General features: G+C 50.9%; 1 protein-coding gene across 5 annotated transcripts in view; it reads right to left on the bottom strand.

Annotated features, from left to right (window-relative positions):
• Window positions 1–12,607, bottom strand: part of PIK3R5 (phosphoinositide-3-kinase regulatory subunit 5) — a 77,694-nt gene extending 65,087 nt beyond the window's left edge. For 4 of the 5 annotated variants that reach the window (XM_046677848.1, XM_046677845.1, XM_046677849.1 and 1 more), the window contains exon 1: window positions 12,493–12,581. The gene's annotated coding sequence lies outside the window, so the exon portion shown is untranslated. Of the gene's footprint in view, window positions 1–12,492 lie in introns of all 5 variants that reach the window. The other variant, XM_046677846.1, reaches the window with a different exon arrangement.
• Window positions 12,608–13,416: the final 809 nt, after the last annotated feature.

The following is a 13,416-nucleotide window of genomic DNA, read 5'->3' as shown; positions in this document are numbered from 1 at the left end:
TCAATAGGGCTTAGAAGGCATGCTTACTGAACAACAGAAGGGATAAAGAACACTTACATGACAGTGAAGATTCAGAAAGATCTCAAACTACTACAGTTCAAATGTGAAGGAGACATAATTGTCCTTCCATATCCACTCTCCTTTCTCCTATAGGAATACAATTTTTTAAAATTTTAGATTACATTCCCCAAATTCTCTTGCAGCTAAGTGTGGCCATATGACTACAATCTGGCCAATGGAATATAAGTAAACGTTGATGAGCGCAATTTCCAAATCATGTTTTTAAAAGGAAGAGGCATGCCTTCTTCTTCCCTTTTCCTGCTCTTACTAGCTGGAATGCAGATGTGATGGCAATTGCTCGAGTAGCCATCACGCACCATGAAATGAAAGCTACACGTTGAGGAGGGCAGAGCAACAAGACAGAAGGAGTGTAGGTCCCAACCTAGGAAGCTGTCGTACAGTCTGGATCACTTGTGTTCACACTCTTACATGAGAGAGAAACAAACCTCTATCTTGTTTAAGCCACTACCATTTTGGGTTTCTCTGACACAATAGAAAAACCAATATACTAACTAACATTTCAGTCAACACTGAGTTATCTAAGAAGCAAAATTATGTTTTTGTTTGTCCATTATGATGTTATTTAGATATAGCTAGTGGGATTTTCCCCAAATTTGTGGAATATGTTTTATGGTCTGACTTTAAATAGACATCACATGGTGTACCCAAAATTCCCTTGTAAGGGACACGTCATAAAAGCTGAAGTCACCCTCCAGAGAAGTGGCAGACATTTGCTCTATGGCGTGCCCACCTCTGCGTGTCCCTCTCTGGGAGAGCAGCAGCAGGGACTGAGTTATTAAAGCTCAGACATTCTTTGGAGTAACTGGGTGGGCCGGCTACTACTGAAGCAATGCAAGTTGAGAGAGTACTGTTTTGGTAAATGAATTAGAGATAATCTTTTACGGGTTGATAAGAAGGGTACCATGAGGATAAAGTATGGGCATTACAAAACTTTTCCTCCTTAAACAAGATCCAATAGTTTAATGAAAAATTATGTCTCTAAGGCAAAACTAGGGCGACAATAAAAAGATCAGTGATTGCCAGGGGTGTGGGGAGAGGGACAGACGAATAGGCAGAGCACAGAGGAATTTTAGGGCAGTGAAAATATTCTTTATAGGGGCTGGCCCAGTGGCACAGCGGTTAAGTTCGCACGTTCTGCTTCCGCAGCCCGGAGTTCACCGGTTCGGGTCCTGGGTGCGGACCTAGCACCGCTTGTCAAGCCATGCTGTGGCAGGCGTCCCACATATAAAGCAGAGGACGATGGACACAGATGCTAGCTCAGGGCCAGTCTTCCTCAGCAAAAAAAAAAGAGGAGGATTGGCGGCAGATGTTAGCTCAGAGCTAATCTTCCTCAAAAAAAAAAAGAAAATATTTTGTATATTATAATGATGGATACATGTCATTATACATTTATTGAAACCCATAGACTGTACAACACCAAGAGTGAATCCTAAAGTAAACTATGACTTCAGGTGATTATGATATGTCAGTGTAGATTCATCCTTGGGGAAAAAAAAAAATGTGCCATTTTGGTGAGTGATGTTGAGAATGGGGGAAGCAATGCATGCGTGGGGTAGGGGGTATATGGGAAATCTCTGTGCTTTCCTCTCAATTTTGTTGTAAACCTAAAATTGCTCTTAAAAAATTGTCTTTATTAAAAGAAATAATAATGTTCTCACCTCCATCTACTGCGCAAGTCTTAGGAGTAACACAGCCAATGAGAAGTAATCTCCCATCTTCGAAAAAGCTGGATGGGTAGGTAGAGGAAGGGAAATGGGACTCTGTGAGGGGACTGAGCTCTGAACCCAAGATGGAAGAGAACCGTGGCCCCAACCCAATCTCTTCAACATTCCCTATGCAGGAGCCTTGATGGGAACCCAGTAGAGTTGAGCCATGGCCCAAGAAGGGGCATTCTCAGCCAGCTACATCCATCTCTGAAGAGAGTGTTGGATGGGGACAGCACCTTGCCTTGGGCCTGGGGTGGGAGAAGAAGGGGAGTAAGAAGTTGCTGGCACCTCCTTCTTTATCCATTGCACCCAATACATGGCCCAGTATTGTGGGCTTATGTCTATCAATTCTCACAAGTCCCCGCCATCTTGTTTTGCTAGCTGACTCAGGTACCTTCTAGAACAACCTCCTCTCCCAACGCCCAAATAGCTCACATGCCTTCCACCTGAGCTCCTTAGCCTCACTCATTCAGAAAGGAGTTTTCTTGATGCCACACTAAGGCTAGTCCATGCTCAACCCCACTTTTCACCTCCCTCCTCGACCCCACCCCTCAGGCCAATCTCTGCCTCTCTCAAGCAGAAAGTTTTATTATCAGTTTCTTTAAAGGGCGCCCATCTCTGCCCTGCAGCTGGGTGGCTCATGTTCTGTATCCTTTCTGTAATGGGTTCACAGAAAGAATTTACCACACAGAAAACAACCTCAGGTCATTAGCAGTCATGTGGTGATCCCATAACAGGGATCCCATGATCCCACTCTTTGATCACCCACTCACTAGAGAGGGAACATGGAGTATTCCTATCCCCGGGGCCAAGAGAGCCTGGGGCACTTTCCCAGACCTTTTCAGATGCTTGTATTGGAGCCCATAGATAGCAAGGGGTCCTGCACGTAAGCTTGTGTTCTTGTGGGTGCCATGGCAGTCGTTCCAGGCTGGTGTGTGTGTGCCCCAGGGCTGCCACAGCCCTTTGAGGAGGCAGGGAGGCCAATCTCCGCCTCCTCGGCCCATTTCTCAGGTAGTCACGGGGAGGGGTGTCACTCTCCATCTTGGGTGAACTCTGATTCAGAATGGGAGGGCTCTCTGTCCTGGGGAGTCCTTTCCACTGCTCTCTCCTATGCTCAAAAAGTCCTTTTTTCCCTCCAAAACCTAACTCCCCTCCAAAAGAAAAAAAAAAAGAACCTCATCCTTGCTCACCCTGAATTGGAGGGAGAGAAGGGAGCCTCTTTTGCTCTAAAGTGTTCCACATTAGACTAGCAGGGCCACATTCGTGAAAAATGCTTTGTAAGCTCTAACAGACAATATGCAAATTAATAACAATTATTAGTAATACTTTATTTTCTCCCAATTTAAAAACTTGAGTTCTACATCTCCCTTGATCTCCTCCAGGATCAGCATGGCCAGGCACCCCCCGGGATGTCTGAAGAATCCCCAGAAATCCTCCAAGCATTTCTTTGCCCCATTCCCCCTGTAAACACAGCTCCCGATTGCCCCACAGCCTGCCGGGTAGGCGGGACAGGAAGCCCCTCTGCCGTGTAAACACCATGTTGCAAACAGACACTTCCCCAGGCTCCTGTGAAGCAGGGCTCACCAGCCTGGAAGTGGCTTGTTTGCCGGTAGTTCCCCAGGGCTTCCCTGCTGTCAGACTTGCTGTCCCGGAGGGTGGGAAGAAGATTTTTAGGGAGCAGGGTCTCAGCATCTGGAGTCCGCAGGCCCGAAGCAGTTCAGAGGAGGACCCCTCCCTCATCCCATACTGGAGGGCAAAGACACAGGGTGTTGCCTCTTCAGATGCCCACAGAATGCCTAGAGGGAGCAGTCTCTGGGGGTTGGGGGAGGATGACTGAACCCCACAAAGATCTCAGATGGGGGTAGCCCAGCCTGCCAGATCATCAGCCATCCGAGGCTGAGGCCCAGGCCTCCTCTGTGCTGGCTGCTCAACCAGGCAATCATTCATTCAGCAAACACTGAGTGAGCACCACCGAACGCTGGCCCTGCTAGGCACCGGGGAGTCAACGCTAAACAAAATGATTGGGAAGTTTTCCTCATCAGAATGGGGATGGGAGAGGCAAGAACACACAGTTAGGTCTTGGGGGAACTGAGTCAGACAGTCTGGTTGGAGGAGAGGGTAAGGATTCATGGAGAAGACTCGAAGAGCGGGATTCAATCTTGAAACCTGAACACAAGACCAAGGACTCTGGACTTTCCCTATGAGGTGAGTTGGCATCAAAGGCTTCTGAGCATGGTGACGAAAGAGTTTTCGTAAGAAGAATCTCCTGGTGAAGCCAGGAAGAGATTGTGGCCCAGGAGGACCATGAGCAGGCGGATGGTGACGAAAGCTGAATTGGGTGGCAGAGAGAACAATGGGGAAATGAGAGAAGTAAGAACCCTGAGGAAAGGAAGTGCCATCAAAACTGGCTGGATAGTGGAGAACAGGAAGACGGAGGGAGGACCCAGAGATGACTCCAAGGTTTCAAAACTGGGAGTCTGGTTTCACCAGAGACAAAAATGGAGAAGTCCGTAGAGGAAGCCTGCTTTGTGGATGAACAGTTGGGCTCTGGACATGGGTTGAAGCTGAAACAGCGGAAATAACCAGTATGGACTTGGAGACAAGGGTTTGGGTGAGGGAGATCGGGGCAGGTACATCGGGGATGCAAGAAGAGGGATCTGCAGAGGAATGGTAGGAGGCGTCCATGGAAAGAGAAAAAACTCCAGGTGAGAGCGTTGGGCATCAAATGCTACAGAAACTTCAAAGAGAGATGCAGGCTGGGAGGAGGCCATTAGAATTTGCCATTACAAAGCCACCAATGACCTCAGAAGAAGCCATCCAGGAGAGAAGCCTGGGTGGAGGGAGACGTGGCGCCACTGTGGTCTGAAGAAGGATTTGTAGCCTCTAGGAGTCCTGCCATATGACCACGAGAGAAGGAGCAGGCCATCAGCCCATCAGAGCAGCTCCTACAGGTTCCTTGGTGGTCTAGTGGTTAGGATTTGGTGGCGCTCTCAGAACAACTCCTACAAGTCTACACTTGGAGACTGGACTCCGAAAACTCACAGGATGTCAGAAGGATAGAGTCCATTGAATGCAGGAGGGAACGGTCTCAGAGAGATGAGGAGGCAAGCAAGAGACAGCTCGACCAGAGGTCAGTCTCCTATAGCCTGAACATCACACCACAGCCCCCTTGGTTCTCTTAAGCACAATAACAAGCCAAGGAAAGCTCTGAGCTTTTAGTTTTCTCAAAATGAAACTCCCAAGATAACAGTACAGAAGTGAATACAAAACACACAGGCCTATGAAACGTTGGCTTGAAAACCCCAAGAACAAGAGGCCTTGAATTCCCAACTCAACCTGGAGGTTAGGTAGGTTGGTCCTGAGAGCTTATCTGGGACAGCCACAAAGGAGGGTGATTCTGAAGTGGGGCTCAATTGGTTTATTTCATCAGGTGTTGGATGGAGCCAAGAACAAGAGACCTCAGGAAAAGCCCACGCTCCAGCATAAGATGTGGGCAAGGATCCTGGCATCCAGTCATGGCTCCAGGGTCTCACCATGAACGGCTATAGTTTTCTAACCACCAAAGTGCTCCCACTCTAGGGGAACAGGCTGTGAAGCAGGGCTTCAGGATTTGTGAGAGAACTGCTCAGCTTTGAGATTTGTTTATTCAAGGCCAATGAACTTCTTAAATTTACATTATATTCTCAGAACAACCAATTTTTATACAACCAGTCAGACAATGTCATTATGATTTGGAGAACTAGACTCTTAGAAATGGAGCAATCTCAGTTTCCATTCTCACGGCTATCACTTCTACATCTGACATGTATTTTCTCTGAATGTTTCCCCGGACAGGGCACTCCCTACCACAAGGCCACCCATTCCATTGCTGACTGCTCTGAATTTCCCCAAGATCTTCCTTGGAGCAAGCTGAAGTCTATTTCCTTACAATTTCCCTTCATTGGTCCCTTTTCCTTCCTGGAGAATAACCCTCATGGAGCTGGTCTTCACCTTTCCAAAGGAGGCTGCCCTTCAAATATCTAAAAATAGATATTATTTCTCCTTTGTGTCCTCTTCCTAGAGGAAAACATCTCTACTTCTTTCCTCAGCGTGTATTATCGTCACCATCCTGGTTACCTTTCTCTAGGTGTAAAGTGGTTTATCAGCATCCCCACTAAATGCTGCACCTGGAGCTGAACGGCACTCCAGACGGATCTAAGCAGCTCAGTGTGGAAATGGGCCTGCCCAGAGCTGAAGGGCATAGAAAATGAGGATTCATGGGGACTGCCGGAGGCCAAGAATCAAAGATGACTCTCAGGTGCCAGCTTGGGAACACTGAGGTGACAGGTGTGTACCTGGAGGACTAAGGAAGAGAGAAAAGGAGAGGAAGCCTTGAAGTTTGAGAAACCAAGAATCTGGCAGCCCACGAGCTAAGGACCAGAGCTGTTCTCCCAGCTTTCAAGGAACAGGTCATTCCTCTGCTCTGTAAGCTGTCCCAAGGTGCGAGAGAAGGTGAAATGCCTCCAAAATCATTTTGCAAAGCCAGCACATCAAAAACTGATAACAGCAGTACAGAAAAGGAAAATACGGGCTCACCTTACTCAGGAGCACAGATGCAAAAATCCTAAAGAGAATCACAACAAATCATACCTAAGTGTATTAAAAGAATAAAACGCCTTGACCAAATAGACTTTATTCCAGAAGTGCAGGGAGGGCTCAATATAAGGAAGTTAATGATATAACGTGTCACACAAATCTATCTCAAGGTGCAAAAATACAAGGATGTCCTAGTAGATGCTTAAAGAAGTATTTGACAAACTTTACTTCCATTCCTGCTTTTAAAAATCCTTGGAAATGAGGAATTGCAGAAGACTTCCTTCACACATGGGTCTTGACTTCAAGGTGCTGGCTCTAAAGAACTGTGACCACATCAGAGAACAAAGCTCCAGGTTCATTCCCATCCCTGGGGACTCGGGAGGCTGTGGGAACATTCGTGGCAAAACACAGCAGTGGCTGCCTCTCTGCTTCCTAGGCTGTCTCTATTCACGCGAACAGCCACAAACACACATCTTCTCCGACTCTCATTGCCAGCCTTAATTCTAGTTCTCTAGTTGGGGGGCAGAGAAGAGTTCTTATCAGGACGCCACCAGCAAAAGTAATGCCCTTTAATCCTCTTGGAAATGGGTTGAATTCAAGACTTGATGAGAAATCCAGAAAGTGTATGCACGGCGGTGGCTCAGCCAGTGGCCAGGGCCTCAGCCCCCCGCGCACCACCTTGAGGTCTCACCAGTGAGTCACCAGCGGCCTCCTCTACAGTCTGCAGGCTTTCATTACCCACCTTCACCCCCAGCTTGCCTCTGACAACAGCTTACTCTCGCGCGGTGCAGTGCTGGGCGTTATCCAAAGACATCAGTGTAGAGAAGGTTCTGTTTTCCAGAACAGGGGTTATTAACCTGGGCTCCTTGGTGGACCGCAGAGGCCTGAGAAGACCCTGAAGGTTTACGCAAAACTTTGAAAGAGAGAAGGAGAGAAACTGTGTGCGTGCGTGCACGTGTGTGCTCACGTGTGCTTTTTACGGGGAGGGGGAGGAAAGGATCTATCATCTTATCAGTTTTCCAAAGAGGCCCATTCTCTAGAGAGAGCTCGAACTCTCCTTTGAGAGCTGTAGGTGTAGATGTGAGCTAGCGAACCAGAAAACGCACCGAGGAGGTGGGTCACCTCAGCCAGGCCACGTGGAAGTGGCTGTATGAAGACTGCCTGACTAGAGTCAAAACCACCAAGCCATTCAGGGCAAAGGCTCGGACCCCAAACCCAGAGGTACGTCTGCAGAGACTTCGTGGTTCTGGGAATACAACTTTGGATGAAGAAGAAGAATGTGGGGGCTGAACAAGCGACTTCTTAAATGGTCCAGAAAATCAGGGTTTCTTAACCCTGCAAGAGGAGCGGCTCCCGAGAGGGACAGAAAGAAGGCCTAGCAAACAACGTGGTGGTTTTCTGTGGATGGGGGCTCCCTTCGCTGTTGGTGGCCCATGTGAAGGCACAAATACAGAGGACTCCCGCCAGGAGCCCGCAGAGGCAGCAGCGAAACACGCTCTCTGGTGACAATCAGTGAAGAGGAAAAGGGAGGCACCCCGTAACAGTATTTATGGCTTTAATGCCATTAAGCTGGACCTTGGACTGTGGGGGAGGGACAAGGAAGGAGGAGATGAGGAGCAGGGCAGGATCCCTGGGTCTATGCCAGCCACTGGGAGAAGTGCTTGCCAGCAGTTGTCTCATCTAATTCTCACAGGAGAGGGGTCCCCAGACCCCACAGAGTTTTTGAAAGGGAGACCTGAGAGGATGCACCCAAAGAGCACTTAGCACACGCCTGTTAAATGTTAGATGTGGTGATTATCAGCATCACCATTTTCTTTTATTTCTTGTCTCAAGTCTCAACTAGAATATGACTTCTTTACGGCAGCCCTTCCTTAACTCCCAAACTCTACTGGGCTTTCTTTACTTAATCGCACAAATCCCCATAATTCTCACAATTGTAATTAAATGGTCTAAGTGTCTAGTGTCTTGGCTACCAGAACTATGATTTCCACAAGGGCCGGAACATTATCTGCCTCTCTCAGGATCCTCAGAGACCAGCACATGCCTGGCACACAGCAGGTGCTCCTTGCAGAAGTACTGAGCCAGTGCATGCAACATCGGAGGTTAGGAAGGGGCCGGAGAGAGCAGCCAGCGCCACACCTCCATCCTGATGGGGAAACTGACACCCAGAGAGGTGCATGGACTTACCCCAGGTCACATGACCAGGAGTGGAGGACTCGGGCGAAAACAAAGCCCCCTGACACCACGGCAGGCAGAAAAACCTAGAAGCCACCTTCAGCCCTCGCACCCCAGCCCTGCCCCCCACAAGGAAACCACACAGGCTCATTTGCCTAGGTCAATAACAGCAGCAAGAAGACTCGGGAGGACACGAAAATGAAAAGCACACCACTCCCTCCTGACCCCACCTTCCTGCGCCCCACACCGTCCTGCATTTGGGCAGCTTCTACTGTTGATGTGCACAACCTTCTTGTCTATGAGATCCTGGGGAGTGACATGGTGACAGCTCGACAGCCACGCTGAGCATCCGGTAACTCTGGTGAGCAAGCCACCAAGTCACTGGTCACACCCTAAGGGCCAGGGCAGTCAGTGCTCTGGTGGGAGGACACAGCAGCCATCGTAAGGACAGACAGAGGGGGTCATCAGTGATGTGGAGTGAGGAGGAGAGTCGGGAAAGACTTCAAAGATGAGGAAGCTTGAGCAGGGCATCCAAGGATGAATTCACAGTCCATCAGGCAAGTAGAGAAAGTGAAGGGTAATGTGAGGGAGAAGGAATAGCATGTGCAAAGGCACAGAGGTTTGCCAGAGCTTCGGGAGATGGAGCACGTAGGGTGGACCTGGGCTGGGCCACAAGAAGCCTTGCTAGCCGTGCAAGGAGGCCTTCTCTGGAGGGCCATGGCAGCTTGGAAGGGTTTGCAGTTGAAAAGCAACTTGCTCAGATTTGTCATCTTCCATCACCATGGCAGCAGGACAGAGGCTAGACTGGGAATGGAGGGAGTGGGAGGCGGGAGGCAGGAGTCTTGCACTGAGGCCAAACTCTAAAGTCCAAAGCCTAGTGTCCCAATTGGTAGACCCAGGAAGGACCCAATGTCTGCTCTGAGCCACCAAAGTCAATCACTTCTTCCCATTTATTGGCCCCCACCCTCCTACTGGATATACCTTGCTCCAGCTAAATCTCACTTATCCAGAAGTCATTTAACTGATAACCCCAACTATCCAGAACCTAGCTGCTAGCCTAGAAGCAAACACTAAAGACCTGTGGACAGCCCAACTCATACCCCAAAAGTCATGCCCTGCAGGGCATGCATTTCACACCCAAGGGCACATGCAGGCTGCCACTCAGGTCAAGAGTAGATGCCACAGTCAGTCCAGCTCTGGCACTTTCCAGCAGTGTGGGCTTGACCCTTAGTTTCTTTATACATAAAATGGGGGTAATGGTTGTGGCTCCCTCGGAATGTGGCTGTGAAGATTAAAGGGCATGAAGTACTTAACCCAGTGCCCAACACCATGAAATTATAGCCAATGGGGAAAAGGGCACAAAGAAAGATGAAAGAAACAGGGCAGAAAATGTGTCCTGAGCAGACCCAAGGTACGAAAGAGAATGGCAGGTAGAACCATGTGATACTTTCAAGAAATTACTAAATCAGGCAAATGTACAATGTGCTACATTTATAAGGACAAGCAACACATTTTACAAAGATTTCCTTTAAAACTGGATACACTGAAAAGTTTGGGTGTTTTGAAGGTAGACCTACTGGAAAAATTAATGTACGCAAATTTGCTTATGGAAATGGCATAATTCTGTGTGTGCCTGTGTACACCTAAAGTATCCGCCCAAATGTGTAAAACATACATCATGTTTAACAGCATCTAAGATGCCACCAACTCTAAGATGCAGATTATTTTGTGTGCCAAGATTGCTGTCTATTATAATGGTAAGATGCGTCTTGATTTCAGAGTTGTTAAAATGTGAAACCGCACACCTTCAAGTTGGTGGAATATCCTAATATGCACTAGACATTTGCTATGAGAGTGTCTTATCTTCCCCTTGGGTGGAAGTCAGAGCAGTCTTTCCTTGGCCCCCCACTCCCCATCTATGCCAGAGGCTCAAAAATCAAACTTAACACCTCTCCCTTGACCTGCTAGTGATCTATCTTGCCCCTCCAGAAGCTTCCTCTTTCAAGAAGCTGATCCAGGCTTTCGGCCCACCCACAGCTGAGCCAAACAAGTCTTCGGGTTCGCAGGGATCCACCAGGGCCGCCTGCTCAGCCTCTTGGCATGAGCCTCTTCGAACGAAGGCCAAATTTGCACAGCTTGAGTGCTCAGCTGAACCCAAAGTGGGGCATCCAACTCTAGGTTGCCCAAGCCCAAAGGCTACCGGCTCTCCTCCTCTTGCAGTTCTTGGCCAGCAGGCCCGTCATCAATGACTTACCTGGGACTGCGGAGAAGCCGCCAATAGCCAGCCTCCTCCACAGCCTCAGCTGTGGAGCCTCCTCATCATTAACCCTCCAGCAACCCCAAACACACTTTTTGCCCAGTACCACCTATTATTCTTGCAAGAAACGAAAAGGGGTGCACGGGAGGGAGGGAGGTCAGGCAGGGGAGGCAGAGGGGGCCAGCCTGCACTGCAGCTTGGGAAGAGAAGATAATTAGTCATCCCCAACCTAAGCTGGAGATAAGGGGGAGGGATTTCTTGAAACTTCAACGTGGCCCCGCATACAAAGACCCCGAGCCTTTCTGCCCCACAGTCCTGGCGAGCTATGCTTCAAAAAGCAGGGGAGGGTGTCCTGAAGCAGGAAGAGACAGCTTGACCACTCGGAGCTGTCTTCTTTGTCTTCCATAGACTCACACCATCCTGGCCACGCTAAGGAGGCAGGTGAGCCCTTGATGCCCACCCACTCTCCCGTTCGGTAAACGCCCAGGGAGCAGCTCCCAGGTGGAGCCGCTCTCATCACGATTTTCTCATTTAATTTTCCCACAAGTCCATGAGGTTGCTTTTAGAGCCCATTTTACAGGTAGGGAAATAGGCTGGGAGAGGAGCAGTAAGATGCTCAAGGTCACACAGCTGGGCCCGGCTGGAACTCAGGTCTCTTTTCCACGTCACACCGGGTTCCCAAGCAATGGCTCCAGCATCATCACTTAAAGAGCTTATTCAAATTTTAGAAAAACACAGATTCCAGATCCCACTCCTGGAAAGCTGTGCTATAGGGCCAGGGCCTGGAGAATATGTGTTTTAACAAACTCTGGGAACCAAGGCCTTGCCAAGAAAGTGTGGATGGGAAGACACAGAGACAGGGAGGGAGGAAGGGAAGGGCAATCCAAGAAGGGAACGTTGAGGCAGACCTGGCCTACTTTTAGCCCTCATTTTGCCTAAACCCACCCCTCCTCTCTGCTCGAGACTTGTGAACTCACTTGATACCACATCCTGCTGCTTTCATCTCGCCTTCCTTTTCCCTCTGAACGATCTCCTTCCTCCTACTGACCTGAACTTCTTGCTTATTTACCCCAGGCCTGGGATGGGCCAGCCGGCACGCGCACGCGCAAACACAGGCACACACGCACACGCAGTCACGCAGGGACACCCGGGGTGTAAACACGGATCCTCTGACAAAGTCAAGTTTGTAGTTCTCTAGAAGAGCAGCCACCGTCTGGGGGCCCACGCTCGCTAGCAGGGGGTGGGCTGAGGCCCGATGGAGGGCGCCTTCGCCAGGCACTTCCACGACTCCCAGATCCCGACGGCAAAGGACTCCTGATGCCACGCTCACAGAGAGCTCCCAGGAAGAGGGACCTCGACCCCACGACACAGCGTGGCCTGTGAAGGAGGCAGGAGGCTTGCGGCCACACTCGGACTGCACAGAGGCGTCCAGCAATGGCTTCCTAGATAAGGATGGACAGTCCCTGGGACACGCCTTCTGTCTCCGGGATTATTGGGAACGTGAGTTTGCGGACCTCACGCCCGGGCAGTGGACCAGATCCACGGAGCCGGAAGACAGCAGGATCTGTCCAGCCTACGCGCTGCGGCCGCTGCCCTCAGAACCCACTGCTCCGCGACGGTCCCCAGCGGCCCCGGCTCTGCCTGGAGTCCCCACGCGCGCGCTCCGCGCCCTCCCGCCCCGGCGGCCCGGCCACACACCTGCAGTCCCCGCCGGGCGCCGAGCCCCTCTCCAGCGGCGACTCCCTTCACTTCGGGGTACGGTCGCGACCACCGCGACTCGGCTGAGGCCGCACCACCAGTGCCAGCATCTGCCCGGGCTCCGCTCCAAGGGCGGGCTGGGGGCGGGGCGGGGGCGGGGCCTGGTCAAGGGCGGGGTCGGGAGGGGCTGGCCGCCCAGCCGGCCTCTCATGCCACCTGGTGGCCGGGCAGTGTCGGCGAGGTGCCAGCCCGGCCGGTGCATCCTCTGAGTCCCGCGTGAGCCCGCCGAGCTCTGAGAAGCAGCCCCCGGCTCTGAGACCGTCTGTCCTCGGAAGGAACAGGCCCTGGCGGGTGGGCGGCCACGGCACCGAGCACCAGCGACCCCCCAGGAGTCAGGTGCGGCAGTCCAGGGGGGCGGAAGCGCGGCTTTGGCCCCGCAGGAGGGGTGGGCGGAGCAGGAGAGAGCATTGTGGTGGGGGCTTCGGGGAAGGAGGAGAAAGGGGAAGCTCGACGAGCTGCTTCCTTCTCTCGCTGAGACCCAGCGCCTCACTTCCTCCTCCTACTTCTATTTTCTTTGGGTGCTCTTAACCTTTAAAATGCCTGCACCCCTGCTGTGCAGACGGGCACCTTGACCCCCACCCTTCTGCAGAAACCTTCCTCGTCATACCAGCCAATCCAGTCTTTCAGCGCTGCACCTCCAGCCTCTGGTCTGACTTTCTCACCTTCCTTGGCCGATGGCTGTCACTTCAGCCATTTCTCAGCCCCTGAAGCGGGGAGGGGTCGTCTCCGGAGCCAAGGCCCTCTGCTTGCCTCCTGCTTTCTCCTCACAGACGACGTGGCAGATGTTGTATACCAAGAGTTGGAAGCACTCGTCGCGGAATCCTGGAAGTCACTGCATTTCCCTGCGCCTCAGTTTCCTCATTT

This window comes from Equus quagga, chromosome 11 (genome assembly GCF_021613505.1).
Source record: "Equus quagga isolate Etosha38 chromosome 11, UCLA_HA_Equagga_1.0, whole genome shotgun sequence".
Lineage (NCBI taxonomy): Eukaryota > Metazoa > Chordata > Mammalia > Perissodactyla > Equidae > Equus > Equus quagga.
Note: the sequence above shows the minus strand (reverse complement) of the source record. Positions and strands in the feature narration are given on the sequence as shown.